At 37.3% G+C, this 14,442-nt stretch overlaps 1 non-coding gene across 1 annotated transcript; it reads left to right on the top strand.

Annotated features, from left to right (window-relative positions):
• The first annotated feature begins 14,107 nt into the window (after positions 1 to 14,107).
• Positions 14,108 to 14,214, top strand: LOC118487878. The gene has a single exon (XR_004882819.1). It is a non-coding gene; the product is annotated as a small nucleolar RNA R71 (small nucleolar RNA).
• Positions 14,215 to 14,442: the final 228 nt, after the last annotated feature.

Raw genomic sequence — 14,442 nt, 5'->3', positions numbered from 1 at the left:
GGCATGAGAAAAATCCATTCGTCGCGTCATTTGGATCATCTTTCGCGCTTATGCGCATTCCGTCGTAATTAAGCGAACATCGCGATCGTACGGCCAAACGAACCAACATCCGGAACATTTTTGAGCATGTTTCATGTCCACAATGTTTAGGCATCATTTTAGGGCCTTAAAATTGGCTTTACGGGCCTTAGAACTGTCAGAAATGGCTTAAATACGCAACAGGGACCAAAACTGTCATTTTTCAAAGTATATGCAGATCAGACGAGCTCAGGCGGCCCGCCTGAGTTTTTGCATATCCTGACGCGGGCCGCGTGGGACTGTCAGACAGATTCAATGTATGCATTTAATGCAGTTGGCCTTTCGTTCGATCAAGGGGCGATGCCCTTTCACCCAATCAAGAGCCAAGGGGCATTTTCTGACTTACCGCAACATTGCGACAAGTGTACGCACGAGATCGTGGCACGATATTCGATAAACGATCCTAACGGTTCCACTTTTCCTATAAATACCCCCCCCCCCTTTGTTCCAAAAACCCACACAATCTGATCTTAAGGCTCTAAGTTGGAACCATTGTTTCATACATGAGCTATTTGATCTAGATTAGCACTCGGGGACCCTCCGTAAGTCTTCTTTCGCTCTTTTATTCGCTTTTCGAGTCCGAAATTCAACGTTTTGTTGACTTTCTGCATTGACCAGCTTATGGTCGATGCGAAGTTCATGGAACTTCATAACGTGAGCGTGATCACGATGGTTATAGTCCGTAGTGACTATACCTACTGATCACCACGTTATCTAGGCTCAGTGACGAGTCGTAGTTTCGGCCAAAATGTGCATTCTTGCATATTTTGTAACCAAACTACTCGTGGGCATCAAAGCCGTTTGTTTTGATGTCAAACCTGTTTTCAAACTTAGTTAAGCATGTTCTAACATGCTTAGCTCGTCACTTTTAGTTTAGTGCTTATATAGGGTCGTAAGTAAGCGATCTAAACCATCGCTTATACTTTCGAACCCGACCCATTTGGTCGATCATCAGGATCCGACCAAACACTTTAGGTGGCCATAGTTGTAACCTTCCGGGGTTATACCTAGTGGTCACGATGTTAGGCGTTCCAGACGCGTTCTACGCGAACGACGCGTAAGGTAGCATAAGCTACCTAAACGGGTCGTGATGGACCGTAAGCACTTAGGTTAAGTTTCATTTTAGTATGTAGGCTTTGTTAAACCATATTACACGAGTCTCCATACTCGTTTGGTTTAAGAACCCGCGTACTATCCGATCCTTCCGATTTGGTCCGGTATATTAACATAGCTACCTGTTAGGTGCCGTTTGATATCCCGTGATCTTTAGCATTATCTGGTTATTATACAAGAACTCCAAAGCAATCTCAGGTGAGTACATAGAACCCCATCTTTTACATGTTTTCGAGGAGTTCATGTGAGTACATTGAACCCCTCTTTTACTGTTTTCCAAACTGTTTTGAGGTGAAACACATGTGCCTATCTGTTACATTCATGCTTTCCATGTTTTCACATCATATGCCTGCTATGTTGTTAGTACATTATAGTACACGATTTTATTACATTTTCTGCTATGTATGCCCATTGTGTGCGTACTTAGTGCATTGATTTACATGAACATTACTGCTGCATATGTTTACTCAGCATATGGGCACATTGATTTACATGAACATTTCTGCTGCATATGTTTACTCAGCATATGGGCACATTGATTTACATGAACATTTTCTGCTGCATATGTTTACTCAGCATATGGGCACATTGATTTACATGAACATTTCTGCTTCGTATGTTTACTTAGCATACTTAGTACAATTGTTTACATCACATGCCTTCATTTTGTTATGACATTTGGTTTGTTTAACATGGGACAATACATTCATTAACATTAGCTACGCCGTTCGTTAGTAGGTAGTGGTACCATAGGAATTGACAACTCCCATTCCTGAAGTCCTGGGTTTGATAGGACTGGAAGGAGTGACCGAATTCGATATACATAACTTAGATAAACCTTTAATTTGTTTAAGGGTTTATCACCGCAGTCTCAAGGCTTGGATGTATGCATAGTTTACAATACCACATAAATGTTAATATCAATAGAGCATGCATTTTTCCACAGAACATAACGTTGATTTAAACCACGTGTTACTTCAACGACTTGTTTTGTGCATTTTACATATGGTTTAAGTTGATACATTTCGCTTACCATACATGATACATTTTGGGATGCACATTACATGATTTACATTGAACATAAACACGTTGACATTGACATACACATTTGGTGGTTTACATTTGAACATAAACATTTGACATGGTTTACACAATAACACTTGACATTTGGTTTATACATGAACAATTTACAGGGTGGATTGGTTTGGGTAAATGGTTTGGGTAACGTGGAGTATGTAATATGATGCAAACATGGTGGATACGCCGCTGGTACTTCCTATATATAAATGTTTGTATAATATTACATATCTTAGCGTTATCTAAATCATTTCAGTTTAGACATATAACATTTTATACAAATAACATACTTTTCATAAAACATTGTCTTACAAAACAACTTATTATATTCAACTCATTTTACTTGGTTATTCGTTTAACCTTGCACTTATCTATACATATCATTTGATGTTATCGTTTTTCAAATGGTTTACAAAGCAAGACAAATTACAAGGTTCATGACTGACTGTTATTAAACATTCTTTAAACTCAAGTCATGAATCCCATTTTCACAAAACCTATGTATCTCACAGGCATTTTTATGCTGACGTACCTACTTTCACATGTGTTTTCAGGAGCTGTTCCATAGGACGATGAACACGACACTAGGGCGGACCTGTGCCTTAGAGACTAAAAACTGAAGATAGAACTAGAATAACTGTGTTTTGGATTCTGTACTTCCTTTTAAGACAATGTAACACCCTTGTTTAATAAATAAAATGTAACTTTAATTTCCATGGTTGTATAACAATTAATTCTGTCCACAACACTCCCCGGCGTTTCCGCCGCGGTTGCATGTTATACGCGGCCGGGGTGTGACAGACCATTCGAGATCATTGAATGTGTCGGGAGTGTAGCTTATAAGTTGAACTTGCCTGAGGAGCTTAGTGGAATTCACAGTGTGTTCCACGTCTGTAACTAAAAGAAGTGTCTAGCTGATGAATCGCTAGGAATGTCTCATAAAGACGTACAGATTGATGAAAGCCTGAGGTTTGTTGAAAGACCTTTATCGATTGAGGATCAACATGTTAAAAAGCTCCGAAGGAACCATGTACCAATTGTGAATGTGAAATGGGATGCCCGTAGAGGTCCTGAGTATACGTGGGTGGTTGAGTCCACTATGCGACAAAAGTACCCTCACTTGTTTCAGTAAATCTCGGGGTCGAGATTTCTTTTAAGGGGGTGAGGATGTAACACCTCGTAAAAATCATGTCCAATTATGAGGAGACACATGTTCTAAAACCCTAAACGTGTAAAAGATTTATCTTAAAGGATTAAAGTTGACAATCAATAAAGTACGTATGCGGAGGGACTAGAAGTGTCAACATGCTAATTTATGCCTCTGAATGACCTTTTACCAAACTCGAGGCTTTATAATGTTAAAACATGCTCTCGGGAATGATTGATATTGAATATGAAAGTTGAGGGGTCAAATGTGTAAAGTTTCAAAATTTAGTTCTCTGATCAATCGCATACAGACCGTAAAAGGTTCAGGCTTATGGACCGTAAGGACTGTCTCTGGGTGAAACATTTCAAAAGCGGTTACGGGCCGTATGAGGTAAGGCTTACGGTCCGTAAAGCCTGTATCTTGGCAGAAATTTTTAGACAGCTGCAAGTTTCTCCCTTAAACCGCCCTTTACTCTCATAATTCAAAACCTGGAGCATTTTTATGGTTTTTAAAACCACAAAGGACACCTGTGATGATCTCTGAACACCCCTTAACACCTGGCTTGTTCTTTGATCATCCTCCTCAACTATAAATAGGAGCTCTTGGTGCCTCATTTCCTTGCTCATCTCAAAAATTAATCTTTCTCTCTATCTCTGAGGTTCCTGATCAAAAGGAAGCTCCCTCTATTTTAAAGTTCGAGCTAGGACCCTTTGTAAGTGTCCTTAGCCACTCTAGTTCGGTTTCTATACGTTTAAAGACCGAAAGTCAAAGTTGCAGCAAAACGGCTTTTTGACTTTCGGTTTAGACCTAAATGGTCCAGCCATTGTTCGAGGCGAATATGGCTACATGATCATAATTAGGTAGGTGTTAACCCCTCAAAAGGGCACCTCCTAATTATCATGTTTACTTAGTTAATTGTCGGGTGATGCGTGTGATAACTGTCAAAAATCCAGGTATCCGTACAATTAATTAACCATGATTAGTGCTTAATGACTGTGCTAAATTTTCAATTAACTGCTTTCTGATTTCTGCCATATACATGCATGTGCATCTTACATTGTTTAATGTCATATCAATATTGCATGAAAGCTTTATTGCCTTAAATGATGCATTAAGTTTAGTTAGCACAGTTATCTGATAGATCAGGAAAATGCTGACAGAACTCAGCACATAGACATACAGTGCATTGAGATACAAAATGAGCCAGAGACTAAAGTATTACACTAGTATAGTGTGTAGGAAAGTAAGGATCACAAAACTGCCTTCCTAGGGATAGTTTATGTGCCGGAAAGTGCCTAAAACTTCCATAAACTGCAGAATTCTGCAGAAAATCAGCAAAATTCAGCATAAATTAGCATTTTAACACACTAATATAACGCAGAAATATGGTTAAATGGTCCTGAATGCTTTCCTAAGTGTCGGGAATCAAAAGTGTCACAAAAGGTAACATAAAGCACTCTAAACTGCGTAGTTTAGCACCTTAACGAACCAGTAACCAACCGAACAACCGGACACTACCCGAGACATCAAATTTTCACTAGAAGCACTGTTTTAACATTACCAAGCTAGTTATGATCCCCGAACACCATAACACATCATATAAATATCGAGTAACTAAATCCCTAACTATACGCTTGATTTCTAACTATGAACTAACTATATACTTACAACCTAACCTAAGACCCCCCACCCCACCTATGGACGGCTAGATATGCTGGCCCCACCATTTGATTTTATTTGCATATTTAAATAGATTATGTTGGATCATGTTTCATCATACTAGACATATTATACATAAGATAAATACATAAAATGGATTATAAGAAGGCATACAAGATCATAACTTCATTTCTACACCTACTAAAACACACACTTTTCTCTCCTCTCTTCTTCTTACCTCATGGCCAAGAACAAACCACCACCACCACCATCATTCAACCATCTCCCAACCATTCCACATATGTACAAAGGTGTTAGAAGGTGCTTAAGGAAGCTAGGAGCTTTCGGAAGTTGAAGGACCTCCTTCATTTGCTTTTATCCTCTTGTTTTCTACTCTTGAATCATCCCTAGCCTTGTGCTAGTGGTAAGAGTCTTAATCTATCAATTTTACATCTATTTTAAGTGGTTAAAGAAGAATTATAATAAAAAACTTGAAAAACACTAAGGATCATAAGAAGTAAACATGAACATAAGCTTGTTTAATGAAGTAATCTTGATGAATATGAGTTGTTATGCTTGTTGATCATTGGTTGTTTGTAGAAATGATGTTGATCATCATAAGATCTTGCTAGATCATGATTAAAAACATAATCTAGCAAGATGAGAAAGTAGAAATGATGTAGGATGATAGATCATCCACACACGATTCATGAACTTGAAAGAATACTTTGATTTCTTGAAAAATAATGATCAAAGTAAGTTAATAATCATATAGATCTAAAGATTTATGAAGGATCTTTCAAAGAAACAAAGTTAAAAATATGAGTTTTATTAAATCTTGGTTCTTACATAAACAAATCTTATTTTTAGTGCTTAAACAAGTATAGAAACACTTGTGTAACAAGAAGAATACATAAAGAAACATTTTTAGAAAATATGATTAGAAGTTGTAAACATCTAACTTCTTTAAAAATGAAGTTTTTAAAGAACTAATCACATTTTAAAGGTTAACAAGACTTATAATAACACTAGTAAGTTCCTACAAATTTTTACAAATATTCAAGTTCATGAAGTAGTAGATTATTACTTGTTTTTGGTAAATTGGTAAGTAAAGGTTGTTAGTTGATGATTGTGAATTGATTGTGATGATTTTTACAAAAGAAAATGATATGCTTGAAAGCATGGAAACCTCCATTTTTAGGGGAAACTATGGCAAAATTTTCTAAAAATATAAACACTTAGAAAAATATTTTTAAACAAATATTTACAAGTGTATTTTAAACCATGAATTTCTTACATAAACTTTGCCATAATTTGTGTTACGAAAATATAAATATTGGATGTTGGTTTTCATAAATAAAAGTGACTAAATATGTATTTAGGAAATATATATTTAGAAGACACCATGTGTGTGATTACTTATATACTTTGTGTATTAGTTATATTATTTTAGGACTTGAAATAATATAACCCATTAAAATACCAAGAATCACAATCCAAAATATTACCAAAATTCCAAGGAATAAATATACACATTTTACACAAAATATTCGTGAAACCGAAGTATGGAATACAATCTACAAAAAATATTCCGGAAATTCATTCACAAAGCATATTTTGGTAAATAATATTTTGGACACCAATGAAATGAAAATATGGTTTTTATAATTTTTGGCAAATATGAAATATATATTTTGGCATATATATTACTACAAGAGTATGTCATATTTTGACAAGGAAAATATATTATTTTTGGAAAATATGAAATATATGTTTTTCTTGAAATTTTTAGAAGATATATTATTTTTAAGAAATATATTTATATTTTCTTACACAAACATGAAATACAATATTTTGAGGTGAAAAATATATTTTCTCAAACAAATATGAGATATATCATTTTTGGAGAAAAATGAGTTTATAAACATATTTTCCAAGATAGACATGAAAATATATTATTTTTTAACTTATGAGAAATTACAAATACTTTTGCCGAAGAAAAATTATAAATAATTTTTCTAAGTAATATTCCTTAAAATATATAGAGTAATTGAGTTAATTGCTCGGATGGTCCCGGTGGTTTCATGTTTTTTTGACATTTAGTCCCCACCTTTTGAAAATAGCATGTATGCTCCCTATGGTTTGTTATTTTGTTACTCGGATAGTCCCCCAACATTTACTCTGGGGACTATCCGAGTAACAAAATGACAAACCATAGGGAGCATACATGTTATTTCCAAACTTACTAACATCTACTCAGGGACTATCCGAGTAACAAAATGACAAACAATAGGGATCATACCTGCTATTTTCAAAAGGTGGGGACTAAACATGAAAAAACTTGAAACCACAGGGACCATCCGAGCAATTAACTCAAATATATATATTTTGGAAATATATATTGAATCTTTATTAAAGATAATATTCCGGGATAATTAATATGAAATTAAGTATAAAGAATTCTTAATGAATACAATAAAAATACGTATCCTCGTACGTATAAATACACACCGGAATACGACCCCGATACAAGGCAGAAATATACAAGTAAAAGATACCCCCATCCTTGGGAAGGAAATACAAGAAAAAATACTTGGGAAGTATTAAGTTAAAATATATTGTTTTACCAATTATTCCAAAATTTAATAAATATAATTTGAGTTAAAATATTAATTATTTTAACAAGTAATTATAAACTTGGAATAATATCAAAGACACAAAATAATCGTAACTCAAAGACATTAATACTAAGTCAAGGCACGGCCCGTTCGTCTAATAGACATTAGTACGTTGTAGGTAGTCGTGTTTTATCCGAAGAAGCTCGAGTTACGGTGATTCAAAGAACGCAAACCAGTGAGTTCATGTTCCCCCTTTTCTTTAAACTGTTTTTGTTTTATAACTTCGGGGGTGAAGTACATGTTACAAAAGGATTGCATACAAATACAAATGGTATGGTTAGCTTTGGAAAGTACAGTAGATCATGTGAATGGGTAGGCGTACTCTAGGACCATCAATCCTCGTTGTAGGACCGAGGGACATGAGTGATAGATCTATTTGGGTGTAGCAAGCCCCACCCATGAGTCCGATGAGTGGACCATGAGGTGACTATGTCTTACAGCCGGAGGCTCGGTGCAAAGTCTGCTAGGTCTGAGTCTTCCTGCACCATGTCACGTATATTAATGTATTAGCTACACATTAATTGATCTGTTTCCTTGTTGCTTTCATACCGGATTTCAATTACATACAAACATACTTACAATGGTTTCAAAGGTTTATTCACAGACACACACATGAACTCGCTCGACTTTTGTTGATGTTTTCAAACTACATGTATTTCAGGAAACTAAGTATGGAGCTGGCGGGCGTTAAAGTTTCAAGTGTTGTCTGGAATAAAAGATGCCATCCGGTGTCGAATGGTTTAGAGTGTTTATCCTATCCTGGATAGGATACATGTTTCAAAGCTTGGTTTTCTTTAGTATCTTTTAAAAAGTCCTTAAGGAAGTTAAAACATGTTGGTGTTGTATTTTGAATATGAAGTCTGTGGTTTTGGGGTTAAATCAATGTTGTTGTAGGGGCTGTTTGGTAGCCTCTGAATGGTCATTAAAAGATTACCTCTTAATGGAACCATTAAGAATTTTACCAAAGAGAAGGTAGAAGAATGTGACATGTGATTATTTATCATTCAGAGGTTACCTCTTAACCATTCAGACTTGAGGTTACCTCTTATTCATTCAGATTTTAACCCATTAAGAGGTAGCATCTGAATGGTCATTAAGAGGCTACCAAACAGCCCCGTAATGTTTCAAATCATAATCAATGGATGGACATCTTGGATTTATCATATAGTTGTTTGTTATGATTGAATGCAATGATATTAAGCAAGTCACACCAAATCACGCTTCCGCAAAAGTCAGGGTGTGACAATGCGTGTCGAGCGTAATATATTTTTATTAATAATTTAAGCCCAATTTACACATTAGTCAAGTTTTAAATTTATAAAATACGATACTTTACTAACACTAAACACACATATGGGCAAGCGCACCCATCGTGAGCATAGTATAGCATTGGTAAGATGTCGAGGTCGTCCAAGAACACAAGAGCTTTTAGTACCAGTTTATCCTCAACGTCTAATCAAATCAAAATTTTTAGAAAAGGTTTTAAAACATGAAAAATAAAAAAACTAAAATGTTGAAAATAAAAATAAAAATAAAATAAAAATAAAAACAGATAGACAAGATGAATCACTTGGATCCGACTCGCCTTTAATGTAACCTTTGATGATTTCCGCACTTTTGAACTTTTTAAGAGATTATCTTAGTTATAGTAGTAGACCCCTCTTTTGAAGGTAACGTTACGCGCAACCTAGTGGTTTGAGTCAGCAAGGATACAATCCTAAAGGAAAGGGTCGGAATATTGAAAGATAATTAATTAAGTTATTAATGCGTAAAGTGGTAGGCCCCTCTTTTGAAGGCGACGTTACCCTCGGCTAAGTGGTTTGAGTCAGCAGGGATACAATCCCAAGTAGCCGGGTTAATGTATTAATAGTAGTTTATATATGAGGGGATCAAGCTATTCGCACCCCCGCCATCCAATACCAGTGGGTATTGAAGGAGGTCCTAGTAAGCTTGACCTAAGTCCTTGCAGGATCTATACACTGAACAAGCCAAGAACCTTACCAAACCATTCCCTTAACCCCCGACCAGGTAGCCAACATATCTCTATATAGATCGTAGAGATACGAATGGTGAAAATCTTTTACTTTATACAGACAGTAAAGTAATGCCAAGACACCACGGACAAATGATAAAGAAGTTTCACCTTCAACATAAGAAACTAGTTATTAAAGTCATTAATACAAAACCAAATAAAAAGTGTGAAATGATTAAAAATCAAAAGTATTACATTAAATGCTTGTCTTCACCAAGTGATGTAAGAGACTTAGCCAAACATAGCCTTTGATTGACAAGAACTCTTACTATCAATCTTGGATCCCCAGACTACTACACACACTCTAAGGTGGATGATGGATGATGGTGGTGGATGTGGGTGTTATAGTGGTGGTGTAGTGGTGACAAAGTGGGAGAGAGGTGGTTTGCCAAGGAATGCCTTTGAAGTGAGCCAAGCACCACTATTTATAGCCTGAACAGAAGCCCGAACACGGCCCCGTGGCCATCCTCTTTCTCTTTCTTCATTAATTATAATTGTCTACATTAGGCTCTACACGCCCACGTGTTGAGCTAGGCACGGCCCCGTATGCAGAAGCGTATCTGTACTATTAAGACTTGCAAGATTCTGCGAATCTTAGCGTTGACCACGCCCCCATGTCCGCTGGGCACAGGGCCGTGGTCAGCCTTCTGTTTCTTGTTTTTGCTTGGGAAGATGCTGTCGAGGGGTCGGGCATGCCATGTTTATTCCTTTTCTTTATATTTATGTTAATTTTTGCTGCATATTTGTTCCTTTTGTTCATTTAAGCTCGTTTGGTCCTGAAAATACAAAAGGAAGACAAAAGCACACTTTTTCCAACATTAGTACTAGAAAAGGATTAGTTTTATGCCTCATTTGATGTAATTTTTATGTTGCATTTTACACACATCAAATACCCCCACACTTGAATCTTTGCTTGTCTTCAAGCAAAACTCTTTATTATGTGGCTTACACACCCAAATGGAATGGGTAGAAGAGAAGTTTTAGGCTTGTCTTGAGTGTCGGGAATCCAAGATCTTTATTGGGTTTTATTTTTATACTATTTAAAATCCTATTCGTTATCATTTATTTAGAATGTTTCATAAGAGAAATTACTTATTTAGGCACAATACGCCTTTTTAAAATTCCATTTATATACAAGTTCACATACCTCACGGGAGATCACTCAACACTCGGCCGAAGATGTATTTTTGTGAAACACTCGAGACCGGCATGGAACTTACTTCTACCATATGCTTGCGAAGCAATCAATCCTCCTCCTTTTTAACTATAAACCTTTGTAAATATCAAGAGGACTTGGGGAAGGGTTAGGCTTGGGTTAAAGGTAGATGGTTTTGGGTTAGTGGTTAGTAAAAAGGGCTAAAAGCGTAAAAAGCGTCGATCGTCGTAAAACTTTTTGTTTTTGTGACTTTTATTCAAACTAAGCATTTTCAAACAAAGTTTCTTTGAGGAACTTGTTTGTTTATTGCTAGACTTCATTTTTTTTTTGATAAAGAATGTCACAAGAAAACGAAGCTTTTTACTAAAATAAAGGGTTTAAAAGAAAAAAAGTTTTGGTGGGTAAAGGGTGTTTGTTTTGTGGATTTAGAAACAAAAAGGTTTAGGCTCAAAGGGGTTAACTAGGGGGATTTTGGTTAGGTGATAAAAAAATGATAAATAATGGTGTTGAAAGAAAAATGGGTTAGTCCTAATGCCTCTATCATTTACTTACTTGGGTTTAAGTTGGTAAGGACCGGGAATGTATCGTCGTGGCAAGTTCTAGAGTCGTAAGAACCAAGCGGCTATTCACACAAGAAACGAAAGATGAGCATTTAGTTTAAAGATGTATGCTCAATAAAGGCTCAAAACTCACTTTTTGTGGGAATGGGTTTATAATGTGATCAAGTATATAAAATCAAACTTTAACTAGATTTGTCATGTCGTTTCATAATTTTCTTATGTTGGTTCTTTTTATCACGACGTTATCGGTTGTAAATTTGTAAAAAATATAACCTTTTTTAGAACTTGTTATACCCAAATTTAACCAAGACAAGTAAAAAAATGAAACGTTTTTGAAAAAAAAATTGGGTGATTAGCGGTTCTAATAGAGTTTTGTGTAAGGTTTGTTATTAGGACTTGCAAAATTCAAGGTTTAGCATCCCCCCCTCCCCCCACACACACACTTAAATTACACATTGTCCTCAATGTGTCCCAAAAATAAGTTTTTAGGTTGATTGAATGTGTAAAAAGGTGTTTAAAAACAAAATTTTGTGTTGACCGTGTTGGTCTGGGCACGGCCCCGTGCTTAGATCTCCAGTATCATATTTAACAGAAGGCTGGGCACAGGGGCATGTTCAGTGAACACGGCCCCGTTTCCAGTTACCTGAACTAGGAGTTTTCTGCAGAATCTCGGGCACGGGGGCGTGTTGGACTGAGCACGGCCCCGTGCTGAACTTGCTGTAATGAAGAAAAATTGTCGGGAGGCTCTGCTTTTTGTGCATGGGGTGTGGGTACAAGGTTCCCTTAGTAACCTCCACCATTTCGAGTGCGTTTTATTCCTGAAAATTAAAACTAAACTAGAGATCATAAAAGTTAATCTAAACTACAACTAGGGATAGTTTCGCGGAATGCCTCCGTGGTGCGCCACGTTTATAAGGGTCCTTGGCTAGACCCAAAGTTAGTCATATGTTACCCAAGTGGGATGTTTTGCATCCCCTATTACACCGTCGGAGAGCATCACCCAAGCTTGAGTCTATGACTTCCATGTAGTTGACCGGGTCGTCGTCCTCTACTCTTTTCCCAACCCCGAATTCCATCTCTTTGTCCCCAACCCTCAATATTAACTTCCCACCACTCATATCTACCATTGCGTGAGCGGTGGCTAAGAATGGACTTCCTAAAATGAGTGGTACTTCGGTGTCTTCCTCCATATCGAGTATGACAAAGTCGGCCGGGAAGATAAAGTCTCTGACTTTTACCAATAGATTTTCGGCAACACCTTGTGGATATTTGATAGATCGATCGGCAAGTTGTATGCTCATCTTTGTGGGGATTGTTTTACCTAGTCCGAGTCGGTCAAACATTGATGTGGGCATGAGATTGATGCTAGCTCCAAGGTCGGCTAGCGCATTGCCTATAGGCGATCCCCCAATGGAAAAAGGGGTGGTGAAGCTTCCGGGGTCGACTTTCTTTTGTGGGAGTTTATTGAGTCTTACGGCGGAGCACTCTTCACTTAAATTAACTAATTGCAATGTTTCAATTTTCCTTTTGTGAGTGAGAAAGTCTCTCATAAATTTTGAATATTTAGGCATTTGAGTGTGGACTTCCACAAATGGAAGATTGATGTGCAATTGTTTTAGTAAGTTTACGAATTTTGTGAATTGCTCATCGGTCTTTTGGCGAAGTAACCGACCGGGGTAGGGCACCGGGGGGTTCTTGTTAGGTTCGTAATTTAGCAGAGGAGTCGTCTCTTTTTGGGGTGTTGGCGAAGTTGTGGTTTGGTTGGATGGACTCTTTTCAGATGGAGGTAGTGGAGCCTCCTAGGGACCTACAGTACAGTTTCTCAACGTGATGAGATACACTTGCGCCTTTGGGTTGTTTTCGGTATTGCTGGGTAACGCGCCTTGTGGTCTCTCGGAGAAATTTTGAGCTAGTTGATTTAAGTGTTTTTCAATGTTTTGAATACTAGCTTGTTGATTTCTAAAGCTCGATTCCATTTGTTGGAATCGATCCGAGTTTTTCCTTTCGGTGTCGGAGATGAGCCGTGAGATAGTATCTTCAAGCCTCTCCCGTCCCCCTTGTTGTTATTGAGAGAAATTTTATGACTCATTTCTTGGTTGTTGAATGTTTGTTCATTGGTTCTGGTTTTGTTGGTTACTACTATTGTCGGGTTCTCTCCAACCAAGGTTAGGGTGGTTACGCCATCCTTGGTTGTAGGTACCGTTGGAGAATCTGACGGCCTAGGTCTATTATCAATGTAGTTTAACGTTTCCGTTTGATTATCTATTTCGTTCATACAACTCCAATTTTCATGTGGCCCATCACACCTTTCACAAGCCATAACCGAGGCCGTTTTTTGCCATTTCTAACTTTTTGATTTTCGAAGAGAGGGCCTCGATTTGCGCTTGTAAAGAAGTGCTTTCGGCTACCTTATGGGCACCCGGGGCAATAGATTTTGTGCCTCGGGGAGTGTGCCACTGAAATTTTTTTGGAGCAATTTCCTCAATTTGATTATAAATTTCATTTGGGCAACGATTACCTAGAAGTCCCCCGGAGCTAGAGTTGAGTGTTTGTCTTGTGTGTGGCAACAGCCCATTATAGAAAGTGGATACTTGTTGCCATACCGCAAGACGATGATGAGGTCATTTTCTTAGTAGCTCCTTGAACCTTTCCCAAGTTTCATATAAGGATTCCCCATCCTCTTGTGAGTATGTATTAATTTCAGTCATTAATTTAGCTGTTTTAGAAGGAGGGAAATACTTATATAAGAACTTTTGGGTTAGTTCATCCCAAGTGATTACCGAACCACTTGGGAGGGTGTTAAGCCAAGCCTCAGCTCGGTCTTTTAGTGAAAACGGGAACATTCGGAGGCGAAGAGCGTCGTTTGATGCCCCATTGATCCGAAAAGTATCACATATTTCCAAAAAGTTGGTAATATGTAAATGGGGATCTTCGTCCGCAAG

The sequence above is a fragment of the Helianthus annuus genome, chromosome 15 (assembly GCF_002127325.2).
Source record: "Helianthus annuus cultivar XRQ/B chromosome 15, HanXRQr2.0-SUNRISE, whole genome shotgun sequence".
Lineage (NCBI taxonomy): Eukaryota > Viridiplantae > Streptophyta > Magnoliopsida > Asterales > Asteraceae > Helianthus > Helianthus annuus.
Note: the sequence above shows the minus strand (reverse complement) of the source record. Positions and strands in the feature narration are given on the sequence as shown.